This window comes from Phyllobates terribilis, unplaced genomic scaffold, assembly GCF_046119375.1.
Source record: "Phyllobates terribilis strain yellow unplaced genomic scaffold, ASM4611937v1 Scaffold_3__8_contigs__length_932513732, whole genome shotgun sequence".
In the NCBI taxonomy this organism is placed as follows: domain Eukaryota; kingdom Metazoa; phylum Chordata; class Amphibia; order Anura; family Dendrobatidae; genus Phyllobates; species Phyllobates terribilis.
This window is the reverse complement of record NW_027362763.1, coordinates 1,855,111-1,868,641: the sequence shown is the minus strand read 5'-3', so window position 1 is coordinate 1,868,641 and position 13,531 is coordinate 1,855,111. Positions and strand designations below refer to the sequence as shown.

The 13,531-nt window shown below is 45.1% G+C and overlaps 1 non-coding gene across 1 annotated transcript; it reads right to left on the bottom strand.

The window, feature by feature from the left end:
* Positions 1 to 2,234: 2,234 nt before the first annotated feature.
* TRNAG-CCC (transfer RNA glycine (anticodon CCC)) lies at positions 2,235 to 2,306 on the bottom strand. Its single transcript has one exon. It is a non-coding gene; the product is annotated as a tRNA-Gly (tRNA).
* Between the last annotated feature and the right edge of the window lie 11,225 nt (positions 2,307 to 13,531).

Below are 13,531 nucleotides of genomic sequence, written 5' to 3'. Positions count from 1 at the left end.
CAACCTGATGGAGGTCTGTATAGATGGACTAATAGAATGATGCTATGCCCAAAAGATTTTACTTCACTAGGTGCAGTAAAAAAATTGGTATTCTATACACAGGTGGTATATCTTGCAACACAGATAGGCTACTCCACTGACTAACACACTCTGCAATAGGCCAAAAAGGATTAGCTTTGCTAGATTCAGCCAAATGCTGTGAAAAAAACTTGCACAGCACTGGCACAGACCTGCCTGGCAAAAACTGATAGGAACTGATGTAACCTAGTCCTGAAAAGGACTCCACTTACAATTAGTCTTTACTCCCACAATCTATCTATTTAAGAGCACAGACCTCCCTGATAAAAGTCGTAGGAAATGCTGTAACCTAGTCCTTAAAAGGACTGCAATCACAACTATTCCCTACTCCCAAGCTATCTGTATATTTGTGCGAAAATTGGCTTGAAATTAACAAGGTATAGCGCACACAGCAACAGCGGTGCCATCTAACACGCAGCTGCAGCAGTGAGAAAATGGTGGCGACGGGGAAAATGGCTTGGTCTTATAGGGCAAGGACATGTGACATACACTGCCAATGACACATGCCCTTGCTTGTGTGAAAAAAAGCACTTTGCTCCGTGTGTGCGCTGCTGATAGGCTGACAGATTGCACCTCCCCACTGCAAATGTGGGAAAGAGAAAAAAAAATGGAGATCTTCATTGTTCCTGCAGAGATCCATCCCCTGCCCCTCCCCCCACCCCGCTGTACACTCAAACTGCGTATTAACATTAATTTTCATCATTACTGAGAAAAAATCCAGTTATGATTTTGGTGCACGAACAGTTATCGAACATAACCTCGAACAGCCGAATTTTTCTCAAATTCTTCGTGTTCGCCGAACGGCTCGAACACCGCCCAAAACAGCTCGAATTTGAGATTGGCGAACAGTTCGAGTAGAATAACGCTCATCTCTACTGAATACGTCTTGAAAGAGCCAATTACTAAAAAGTTTAAAGACAAGGCAAAGCATTGTCCAAAACTCAAAGATGAATTCTTGTGAATCAGCTATGGAGCTTTTCCACCAATTCTTACAATTCTCTCAATTATTTTCACTTTTTTGCCAATAAGGTAACTAAACTCTTACCAAGAAAGAAAGTACACTATGAGCCTAAGCTCAAAAAGATTACAAAGAGTCAGCACCAGCACCAAATTACCCCTAAAGACCTCTGCCATTTTTGGCATTTTTAACACTAACTCTAAAGACAGAGGAGTTTTTGGAATCAGTTATGTAGCTTTTCCACCTCTGCCTACAAATTCTCTCAATTAGCTTTGCTTTTTGCCCACTAAGGTAGCTAAAGTGTTACCAAGAAAGAAATAAAAGCATAAGCCTTAGCACAGAAAGTGAAAAAGATTCCAAACACCACCAAACGCAAAAAAACAATGAGTTCTTCAAGAATTAAACTATGGCCTATTGTTTTAAAAGCAACTACACCCACCAGCATAACACCAATGCCAACCCTGACATTGCTTTCGTATTGGAGACTAACCCTACAAAGTATTTAATCAACAACTGAAGAGCAGAAGATCAGTTAGATGAGACAGTTGAAAAAAAGCTAAGAAATATTCTCTTCAATTTTTTTCTCATTTTCGTGGTTGCTAAACTCTAAGAAGAAAGAAGAGCCTGAGACTTAACACGAAAAATTAAAACAGATTAAAAGCATCACCAAATGTGAAAAACAATTCATGCGTTGGCTGAGAATCGAACTCGGGTCAACTACTGGGAAGGCAGCGATTCTCACGACTATACCACCAACACTTACAGAAGCCATGTTTTTTTTTTTACATTTTCTGCACTAACAATACGAAATTATTAGTAAAAAGTAAGACGTGCCAGGAAAAAACCCCCCACATAAGTATTGCATTGACCAGGAATCAATCGCAGGTCAACTGCTTGGAAGGCAGGTTTGCTCACCACTATACCAAAAATGCTTATGGTACCCAGCATTTTTTTCACATTTTCTGCACTAACCCTACAAAATTGTTAGTAAAAATTATGACGTGCCTGAAAAAAAAACACACCCATGTTTTGCAATGGCCAGGAATCGAACCCAGGTCAACTGCTTGGATGGCAGCTATGCTCACCACTATACCACCAATGCTTACAGGATCAGCTTTTTTTTTTACATTTTCTGCACTAACATTACAAAATAGTTTGTAAAATGTATGATATGCCAGAAATAAAACTACATAAGAATTGCATTGGCCGGGAATCGAACCCGGGTTAACTGCTTGGGAAGCAGCTATGCTCACCACTATACCACCAATGCATGAACAAACTGGATGGGTTTGGGATTATGGCTGTTAAATCTGCTAAAGTTTTACTTAAAAAAAGGAGGACTGAATATGTCTTGAAAGAGCCAATTACTAAAAAGTTTAAAAACAAGGCAAAGCATTGTCCAAAACTCAAAGATGAATTCTTGTGAATCAGCTATGGAGCTTTTCCACCAATTCTTACATTCTCTCAATTATTTTCACTTTTTTCCAATAAGGTAACTAAACTCTTACCAAGAAAGAAAGTACACTATGAGCCTTAGCTCAAAAAGATTACAAAGAGTCAGCACCAGCACCAAATTACCCCTAAAGACCTCTGCCATTTTTGGCATTTTTAACACTAACTCTAAAGACAGAGGAGTTTTTGGAATCAGTTATGTAGCTTTTCCACCTCTGCCTACAAATTCTCTCAATTAGCTTTGCTTTTTGCCAACTAAGGTAGCTAAAGTGTTACCAAGAAAGAAATAAAAGCATAAGCCTTAGCACAGAAAGTGAAAAAGAGCCCAAACACCACCAAATGCAAAAAAAAAATAGTTCTTCAAGAATTAAACTATGGCCTATTGTTTTAAAAGCAACTACACCCACCAGCATAACACCAATGCCAACCCTGACATTGCTTTCATATTGGAGACTAACCCTACAAAGTGTTTAATCAACAACTGAAGAGCAGAAGATCAGTTAGATGAGACAGTTGAAAAAAAGCTAAGAAATATTCTATTCAATTTTTTTCTCATTTTCGTGGTTGCTAAACTCTAAGAAGAAAGAAGAGCCTGAGACTTAACACGAAAAATTAAAACAGACTAAAAGCATCACCAAATATGAAAAACAATTCATGCGTTGGCTGAGAATCAAACTCGGGTCAACTACTTGGAAGGCAGCGATTCTCACCACTATACCACCAACACTTACAGAAGCCATGTTTTTTTCTTACATTTTCTGCACTAACAATACAAAATTATTAGTAAAAAGTAAGACGTGCCAGGAAAAAAGAACCCACATAAGTATTGCATTGACCGGGAATCAATCGCAGGTCAACTGCTTGGAAGGCAGGTTTGCTCACCACTATACCAAAAATGCTTAAGGTACCCAGCATTTTTTTCACATTTTCTGCACTAACCATACAAAATTGTTAGTAAAAAGTATGACGTGCCTGAAAAAAAAAACACCGACGTTTTGTATTGGCTGGGAATTGAACCTGGGTCAACTGCTTGGAAAGCAGCTATGCTCACCACTATACCACCAATGCATGAACCCACTTAACTGCCTTGGGATTATGGCTGTTAAATCTGCTAAAGTTTTACTTAAAAAAGGAGGACTGAATATTAGTGTTGAGCCACCCCCGTAGTGTTCGAGTTCGGTTCGGTTCGTCGAACACCCGTGTGTTCGTCGAACTGTTCGTCGAACACCTTCAAACACCGTTAAAACCAATGGCAGGCAAACAAAAACACATAGAAACACATAGAAAACACCTTCAAAGGTGTCCAAAAGCTGACAAACTTGTCAGAAGACACAACTAACACATGGAAAAGTGACAAGTACATATAGTCATGCGAAAAGAAAAGAGGTGGAGGAGTAAAAGGAGGGGGAGACACAGATATAGGCATGTCATGCCCTTCTAAAATCCAAAAAGTGAGAAGCTGACACGTTCAGTCCACTCCTGCTCGTGCCACCTCCGCGTCGCCGGGTTTGTGCCAGAGCCGCGGTGAACCCTGACGGCCAGCCCCCCTCTCCCAATACTGGTGCCTGTCCGCTGGTGGGTCGAGCGAGTTCCCCTGTGGTGGAGGCAGCTCTAAGCTTTTTAATTTAAATTGTCTCTCTAATTTGAATGAATACACTTTAAATCCATTTACAAGGATCTATTGGAGGGCAAGTCTCATGCCAGCAGCCGCGTAATTCCAGCTCCAGTAGCGTCCACTAAAGCTGCTGCAGTTAAAAAGCTTTTATAAGGATCGAGCTCGGCTGTCCACCGCAAGTCATCCTACTGCCAGTCCCATCCCCTATGCCTTGCGGTGCCTCCTGATGCTCTTCACTGAGTATCCCGTGGTCCCGAAGCATTTCCTTTGAAAAAATTAAGTGTCCAAACTACAGGTGGTGTAGCTTGGTTAACAGCCGGGATAATCCGCTGACTAGCAGACACTGCTACTAGGCACAAAGTATTTCCTGGGCTAGATGCAGTTAAAAATTTGTAATTAGATACTCTCGTTGGATGCTGAGAAAGCATTCCATAGAGTCTCCTGGCAAGCAATATATGATTCTCTTAAAAAGCATGGGGTAGGGGTCTAGGGGACCCTTTTATAGACAAAATCACGGCCCTGTATCGCAATACGTCACCTAGGCTGAAGATAAATGGAACTGTAGCACCCTGAGGGGATGTAGTGTGGATCAGGACCCGACACCTGCATGCATTACACCACATTGCCGTGGGGCAGGGCGACCAATATGCCCCTGAGATGGGCACGACAGTCCCTGTCCCTGGCTGGAGTGGGGGGAGGGAACACTGAGGAAGGGGAACCCTGTAGTTCAGGAGCAGGGAGGAAGCAGTTCCTGGGTGCATTGAGAAGGGAGTATAAAAGGTGGGCACCATCTTAGTTCAGTGCAGAGAAGTCTGAGCAGAAGTGGCAGGGAGCAGGGGCTCTGCATGAGCTCTGCTCCGGAGGCGGGCCTAGTAACAGAGGCCCAGGCCTGGAAGAGGGAGAAGGAAGGAAGAGGAGCGGAGAAGGCTCCAGGAACGTTGAACGAAGGGATCTCAGGGGTGCGGACGGGCGAGTCGCCACCGCACGCCCGAATCCACCTGCGTGGAGGGGTCAGGCCAAAGGGGGAGACCGGTCCCCGAAACTAGTGGAGGCAGGAAACGACCCTCAGCTAGAAACAGGAGGCTGTGACATTTTATGTGGCGCAGCCCCTCGCTACACCCGCTAGGAAGGCACCACATAGGGTCAGGGAAACTGGCGCCAAGTTTACCAAGAGGAGGCCCGAGGCAGCCGGACAGAAGGGTTGGTAAGAAAGGCCAGACAAAGGACACACAAAGGGGGTCCTGTGAAGCACTCCAAAGTTATCTGGGAGTTGTCTGAGCCCCTCACCTGGTGAGCACAGTACGACGTGGGCAGCCGTTACCTGCAGACGTGGTCTGGATAATAAGAACTGTGAGTAAAGGCCCTGGACTGCATCACTGACTCCGTGTCATTACTGCTGCTGCCCTGCACCATCACCCCCATCCTCCGCATACACTGCCCTGAGGCTATACTCCTCCCGTGGGGAGTTATGCTACGCTCTGCTGCACCCACAACACCAGCCTCAACGGTCTGCCCTGGAGCGGCGGTTCACTCTGACCGCAATCCACGGGTGGCGTAGTCGGACATTTAAACATCAAAACCACATAAATAGTTCCGCCACTGGTTTGACTGCCCTGAGCCACGGAACCGGGTTGCCGCCACGGAGACTACAACCACCAGAATCCACCAAAAATGGTCCGGCTCCGGGTGTCCCAAGGCCCAGGGGGCGCGTCAGAACATTTTCATCACCTTTCACAATCACCAATGAGACAAGGCAGGGATGTTCTCTGTCCCCTCTCTTATACATCCTAGTGACGGAGCACCTGCTCTCATCAATTCGCCATAACCCCAATATTAGGTGGATTGAGGTGGGAGGCACCGAGTACAAGTGCTCTCTATTTGCTGATGATGTCCTAGTATATATCACTCAATCACATATATCCATCCATGCTGTTATGGCTGAAATAGATCACTTTGTTACATGGTCAAATTTTAAAATCAATGCAGCGAAGTCTGAGGCCCTCGATGTCTCCCTCCCCAAATCCATATAGGATTCCATCCAGTCCAACTTTCCCTTTGCCTGGCCCTCACAGGGTATCAAATACTTAGGAATTCCTATTCATAGAGACCTCTCCCATCTATGTTATCTTAATTTTGGGCCCTTTATTGAACAACTCCATACAGACCACGGTTGTCAAGTTAGAACTGTAAGATTCACTACGTGAACCACTGGTGTTTTGTGGAAAAGCACATGTACACTGTGTTCCAAATTATTATGCAAAAAGTGTTTAGGAGTGATAAGGGAAGAATTTGTTTGTTTGTCAGTTAAACTCATTGATGGTGATGTGTGTCAGGGCTCTTTATATCACTGTAAGCAATTGCAGACACCTGTGCTAATTAGTTTGGCAGGTGTGTCCAATGAAAGGCAAGACTACTTAAGAAGGCTGTCTCACATTATTCAGCAGCCTACATTTTCTGCCAAAATGGGAAAGAAAAAGGATGTGTCGGCTGCTGAGAAGCAACAAATTGTGGAGTGTTTAGGTCAAGGCATGACTACAATCAACATTGTGCGATGATCAGGATGAAGTGTCTTGGCAATCAAGAAGTATGTAGCTGATTCACAGTACACACGTGTGCGTGCTGATAAGGGCAAATTGAGGACTCTTTCCTACAGGCAATTACGTCAGGTTGAAAGAGCAGCGGCAAAAAAGCCTTGTCATAGCAGCAGACATGTTTTTGAAGCTGCTTGTGCCTCCAACGTCCCCCGAACAACAAGATGCAGGGTCCTTCAGAGGTTTGCAGCTGTGCATACGCCATCCTGTCGACCTCCTCTATCCACTTCACACAAGCAGAAACGGCTCCAGTTGGCCAAACATTACATGAAGACTGATTTCAAAACTGTTTTGTTCATGGATGAGTGCCGTGCAGCGCTCGATGGTCCAGATGGATGGAGTGGAGGATGGCTGGTTGATGGACACCCCACGCAAACACGGCTACAGCGCCAACAAGGAGGAGGTGGAGTAATGTTTTGGGCTGGAATCATGGGGAGAGAGATTGTCGGCCCCTTTAGGATCCCTGAAGGCGCTAAAGATGAACTCCATAATGTATGTGGATTTTCTCAAACAGCACTTCCTGCCATGGTTCAAGAAGAAGAACCGTGTATTTCACAGCAAGATCATTTTTCTGCATGATAATGCACCATCTCATGCTGCACATAAAACATCTGCATCTCTGGCTGATATGGGCATAAAAGGGGACAAACTTATGGTGTGACCCCCATGCTCCCCTGACCTCTACCCCATTCAGAACCTTTGGAGCATCATTAAAAGGAGTGTCTATGATGGCGGGAGGCAGTTCACATCTAAGCAACAGCTCTGGGAGGGTATTCTGTCCTCATGCAAAACAATTGAAGCAGAAACCATCCAAAACCTGACAAATTCAATGGACGAGAGAGTTCAGAAGCTCCTTTCGAACAAGGGGTCCTATGTGAAAATGTAACATCACCTAGAATAAAGTTTTGAGTTGAAAACTGTTTGATTTCAGTTTCTAACAACCTGCTAATGCTTATAATTTCAAAAATGACCATTTTTTTGGTCTTTATTAAAATGAAAAGGTTGATCGAAAAGTTTGGGGGATCTAAGAGTGTGGCAACCCAGTAGTCACGATTACTTCGAATTCTGACAATATGAGGGTCATGCTGCAGGTAGTGCAGCAAGAAGGCACTTATGTGTCTTGCGCATCTCGGAGCCCCAAAATTATTTTCCGGGCTAGATGCAGCTAAAAATTATTATTAATTTTAAATCTGGTGAAGCTTTAGTATAGATGGCCTAATAGGATCAGTGCTGCACACTGCTAAAAAGCCCAAATTATTTTCCAGTCAAGATACAGATGAACATGATTAGTAATTTTAAATCTGGTGGAGCTTATTATAGATGGCCTAATAGAATCAGTGCTGCACACTGCTACAAAGCCCAAATTATTTTCCAGTCAAGATTAGAGATGAGCGGTGTTCGACTAGAACTGTTCGCCAATCTCAAATTCGAGCTGTTTTGGGCGGTGTTCGAGTTGTTCGACGAGCCCGAACGATTGGCAAAAAATTCGGCTGTTCGAGGTTTTGTTCGATAACTGTTCGTGCACCAAAAGCGTGTCCTGCATGTCTGGCGCTATTTAGAGCACCAATCATGCAGGGATTGTCTGCCACTCACTGTAATGCCACAGCCATGGTGGTTGTGGCATTACAGTGATTGCCCAAATCGATGGGAACAGTGCCAACAGTGAAACACGAAAAGCCGGCAATTCAGCAGCGGCATACACCGGTACCCGACAATTTAGAACCGAAAGAATAGAGCACCACACATAGATTAGATAGATAGAAACATGTCAGCCACATATATACGAAGTACAGTGAAAGTGCTGCTTACTGTACTTGTCATTTAGCGTAAAGGATTTATCAAAAAAAATAATAGTGTTTTCATGCACCGTCTCTTTAAAAAAGCCGGCCGGCAATTCAGCAGCGGTACCCGACAATTTATAACAGACAGAATAGAGCTTCACACATAGATTAGATAGATAGAAACATGTCAGTCACATATATATGAAGTACAGTGATAGTGTTGGTTACTGTACTTGTCATTTAGTATTAAAATAAAGGATTTTAGCTTCACACATAGATTAGATAGATAGAAACATGTCAGTCACATATATATGAAGTACAGTGATAGTGTTGGTTACTGTACTTGTCATTTAGTATTAAAATAAAGGATTTATTATTAAAAAAATTGGCGTGGGGTTCCCCTTAATTTTAGGCTCTAGCGGAGGTTAAGCAGACGGCTGGGGCAGATGTTTGAAGCCTGGGAAGGGGGTAATACCCACGGAGCTTCCCAGGCTACTAATATCAGCCCCCAGCTGAATACATAGCCTTTACTAGCTATTAAAATGGGGGACCCCCCAAAAAAAATGACGTGGGGTCCCCCCTAATTTAATAGCTAGCAAAGGCTAGGCAGATAGCTGGGGGCTGATATTAATAGCCCAGGAAGGGAGCCATGAATATTGGCCCCCTCCCAGGCTAGAAACACCAGCCGTCAGCCGCCCCAGAAATGGCGCATTCATAGGATGCGCCAATTCTGGCACTTAGCCTCGCTCTTCCACGCTGCCCTGGTGCGGTGGCAGGGGGTAATAGGGTTGGGGTTGATGTCAGCTTATAATGCCAGCTGACATCAAGCCCAGGTTAGTAATGGAGAGGCGTCTATAAGACACCCCCATTACTAACCCCATAGTCAAAGTTAAAAAAAACACAAACACCCAGAATAAAGTCCTTTAATTGAAATAAAGACACAATCCTTTATTGTTCTAAATTAAACCATACTTACCGTCACGCCCATTCCAGCTGAAGCCAACGATCTCCTGCAATTAAAGAAAAATAATAAACCAACCTCATCCTTACCTTTCCATGGTTCCCACGACAGCTTCAGCTCTGCTACATCGAGATGACAGGCTGGACCGCAGCAGAACGCTGCCATCCAGCCTCTCATCCCCCAGACACTGAGAAGCGCAGGCTTGCTTGCGCTGCTCAGCGTCTCTCTGTGACGACATCCAGATGAGCCGAGTTCATGTCCAATGAACTCGGCTCACCTCATGCACGTCACTGACAGCGTGGGAAAATTCTCACGCTGAAGCGGTGAGTGCAGGAGAATTCTCCCACGCTGTCAGTGACGTGCATAAGGTGAGCTCATGTCCAATGAACTTAGCTCACCTCCTGCACGTCACTGACAGCGTGGGAGAATTCTCCTGCACTCAGCGCTTCAGCGTGTGAATTCTCCCACGCTGAAGCGCTGAGTGCAGGAGAATTTTCCCACGCTGTCAGTGACGTGCATAAGGTGAGCTCATGTCCAATGAACTCAGCTCACCTCCTGCACGTCACTGACAGCGTGGGAGAATTCTCCTGCACTCAGCGCTTCAGTGTGAGAATTCTCCCACGCTGAAGCGCTGAGTGCAGGAGAATTTTCCCACGCTGTCAGTGACGTGCATGAGGTGAGCCGAGTTCATTGGACATTAACTCGGCTCATCTGGATGCCCTCACAGAGAGACACTGTGGAGCGCAAGCAAGCCTGCGCTTCTCAGTGTCTGCGGGATGACAGGCTGGATGGCAGCGTTCTGCTGCGGTCCAGCCTGTCATCTCGATGTAGCAGAGCTGAAGCTGTCATGGGAACCATGGAAAGGTAAGGATGATGTTGCTTTATTATTTTTCTTTTATTTCAGGAGATCGTTGGCTTCAGCTGGAATGGGCGTGATGGTAAGTATGGTTTAATTTAGAACAATAAAGAATTGTGTGTTTATTTCAATTAAAGGACTTTTTTCTGGGTGTTGTGTTTTTTTTAAATACTTTACTAGAAATTCATGGTGGTCATGTCTAATATTGGCGTGACCCCATGAATTTCGGGCTTAGGGCCAGCTGATAATGCCAAGCTGGCCCTAACCCCTTTATTACCCAGTGAGCCACCGCATCAGGGCCCTGGATGAGTTGGGTACAGCGCCAGAAGATGGCGCTTCTATGAACGCGCCATTTTCCGGGGTGGCTGCTGACTGCAATTTGCAGCGGGGGTGGCCCAGAAAGCTTGGGCCTCCCTGCGCTGCGGATTCCAGCCCCCAGCTGCCTAGTTGTACCTGGCTGGACACAAAAATAGGGCGAAGCTCCACGTATTTTTTTTCCTGAAATAATTTAAAAAAATTGAAGTGGGGCTTCGCACTATATTTGTGTCCAGCCAGGTACAGCAGGCAGGAACGGGCTGCCCCCATCCACCAGCTGCCTATTTGTACCTGGCCGGACACAACAATATAGGGAAGCCCTTTTTTTCTAAATTATTTCATGAATTTCATGAAATAATTAAAAAAAATTGAAGTGGGGCTTCGCACTATATTTGTGTCCAGCCAGGTACAGCAGGCAGGAACGGGCTGCCCCCATCCACCAGCTGCCTATTTGTACCTGGCCGGACACAACAATATAGGGAAGCCCTTTTTTTCTTAATTATTTCATGAATTTCATGAAATAATTAAAAAAAATTGAAGTGGGGCTTCGCACTATATTTGTGTCCAGCCAGGTACAGCAGGCAGGAACGGGCTGCCCCCAACCACCAGCTGCCTATTTGTACCTGGCCGGACACAACAATATAGGGAAGGCCTTTTTTTCTTAATTATTTCATGAATTTCATGAAATAATTTAAAAAAAAGTACGTGAGGCTTCGCCCTATTTTTGTGTCCAGCCAGGTACAACTAGGCAGCTGGGGGCTGGAATCTGCAGTGCAGGGAGGCCCAAGCTTTCTGGGCCCCCCCCCCGCTACAAATTGCAGTCCGCAGCCACCCCGGAAAATGGCGCGTTCATAGAAGCGCCATTTTCTGGCGCTGTACCCAACTCATCCAGGGCCCTGGTGCGGTGGCTCACTGGGTAATAAAGGGGTTAGGGCCAGCTTGGTATTATCAGCTGGCCCCAAGCCCAAAATTCATGGGGTCACGCCAGTATTAGACATGACCGCCATGAATTTCTAGTAAAGTATTTAAAAAAAACACAACACCCAGAATAAAGTCCTTTAATTGAAATAAAGACACAATTCTTTATTGTTCTAAATTAAACCATACTTACCATCACACCCATTCCAGCTGAAGCCAACGATCTCCTGCAATAAAAGAAAAATAATAAACCAACCTCATCCTTACCTTTCCATGGTTCCCACGACAGCTGCAGCTCTGCTACATCGAGATGACTGGCTGGACCGCAGCAGAACGCTGCCATCCAGTCTGTCATCCCGCAGACACTGAGAAGCGCAAGCATGCTTGCGCTCCTCACTGTCTCGCTGTGACGGCATCCAGATGAGCCGAGGTCATGTCCAATGAACTCGGCTCACCTCATGCACGTCACTGACAGCGTGGGAAAATTCTCACGCTGAAGTGCTGAGTGCAGGAGAATTCTCCCACGCTGTCAGTGATGTGCATGAGGTGAGCTCATGTCCAATGAACTCAGCTCACCTCCTGCACGTCACTGACAGCGTGGGAAAATTCTCCTGCAATCAGCGCTTCAGCGTGAGAATTTTCCCACGCTGTCAGTGACGTGCATGAGGTGAGCCGAGTTCATTGGACATGAACTCGGCTCATCTGGATGTCGTCACAGAGAGACGCTGAGCAGCGCAAGCAAGCCTGCGCTTCTCAGTGTCTGCGGGATGACAGGCTGGATGGCAGCGTTCTGCTGCGGTCCAGCCTGTCATCTCGATGTAGCAGAGCTGAAGCTGTCGTGGGAACCATGGAAAGGTAAGGATGAGGTTGCTTTATTATTTTTCTTTTATTGCAGGAGATCGTTGGCTTCAGCTGGAATGGGCGTGATGGTAAGTAGAGTTTAATTTAGAACAATAAAGGATTGTGTCTTTATTTCAATTAAAGGACTTTATTCTGGGTGTTTGTGTTTTTTTTAACTTTGACTATGGGGTTAGTAATGGGGGTGTCTTATAGACGCCTCTCCATTACTAACCTGGGCTTGATGTCAGCTGGCATTATAAGCTGACATCAACCCCAACCCTATTACCCCCTGCCACCGCACCAGGGCAGCGTGGAAGAGCGAGGCTAAGTGCCAGAATTGGCGCATCCTATGAATGCGCCATTTCTGGGGCGGCTGACGGCTGGTGTTTCTAGCCTGGGAGGGGGCCAATATTCATGGCTCCCTTCCTGGGCTATTAATATCAGCCCCCAGCTGTCTGCCTAGCCTTTGCTAGCTATTAAATTAGGGGGGACCCACGTCATTTTTTTGGGGGGGTCCCCCATTTTAATAGCTAGTAAAGGCTATGTATTCAGCTGGGGGCTGATATTAGTAGCCTGGGAAGCTCTGTGGGTATTACCCCCTTCCCAGGCTTCAAACATCTGCCCCAGCCGTCTGCTTAACCTCCGCTAGAGCCTAAAATTAAGGGGAACCCCACGCCAATTTTTTTAATAATAAATCCTTTATTTTAATACTAAATGACAAGTACAGTAACCAACACTATCACTGTACTTCATATATATGTGACTGACATGTTTCTATCTATCTAATCTATGTGTGATGCTCTATCTTTCTGTTCTAAATTGTCGGGTACCGCTGCTGAATTGCCGGCCGGCTTTTTTAAAGAGACAGTGCATGAAAACACTATTATTTTTTTAAATAAATCCTTTACACTAAATGACAAGTACAGTAAGCAACACTATCACTGTACTTATTATATATGTGACTGACATGTTTCTATCTAATCTATGTGTGAAGCTCTATTCTTTCTGTTCTAAATTGTCGGGTACAGATGTTGAATTGCCGGCCGGCTTTTTTAAAGAGACGGTGCATGAAAACACTAATATTTTTTTTAATAAATCCTTTACACTAAATGACAAGTGCAGTAACCAACACTGTCACTGTGCTTCTTATATGTGTGACTGACATG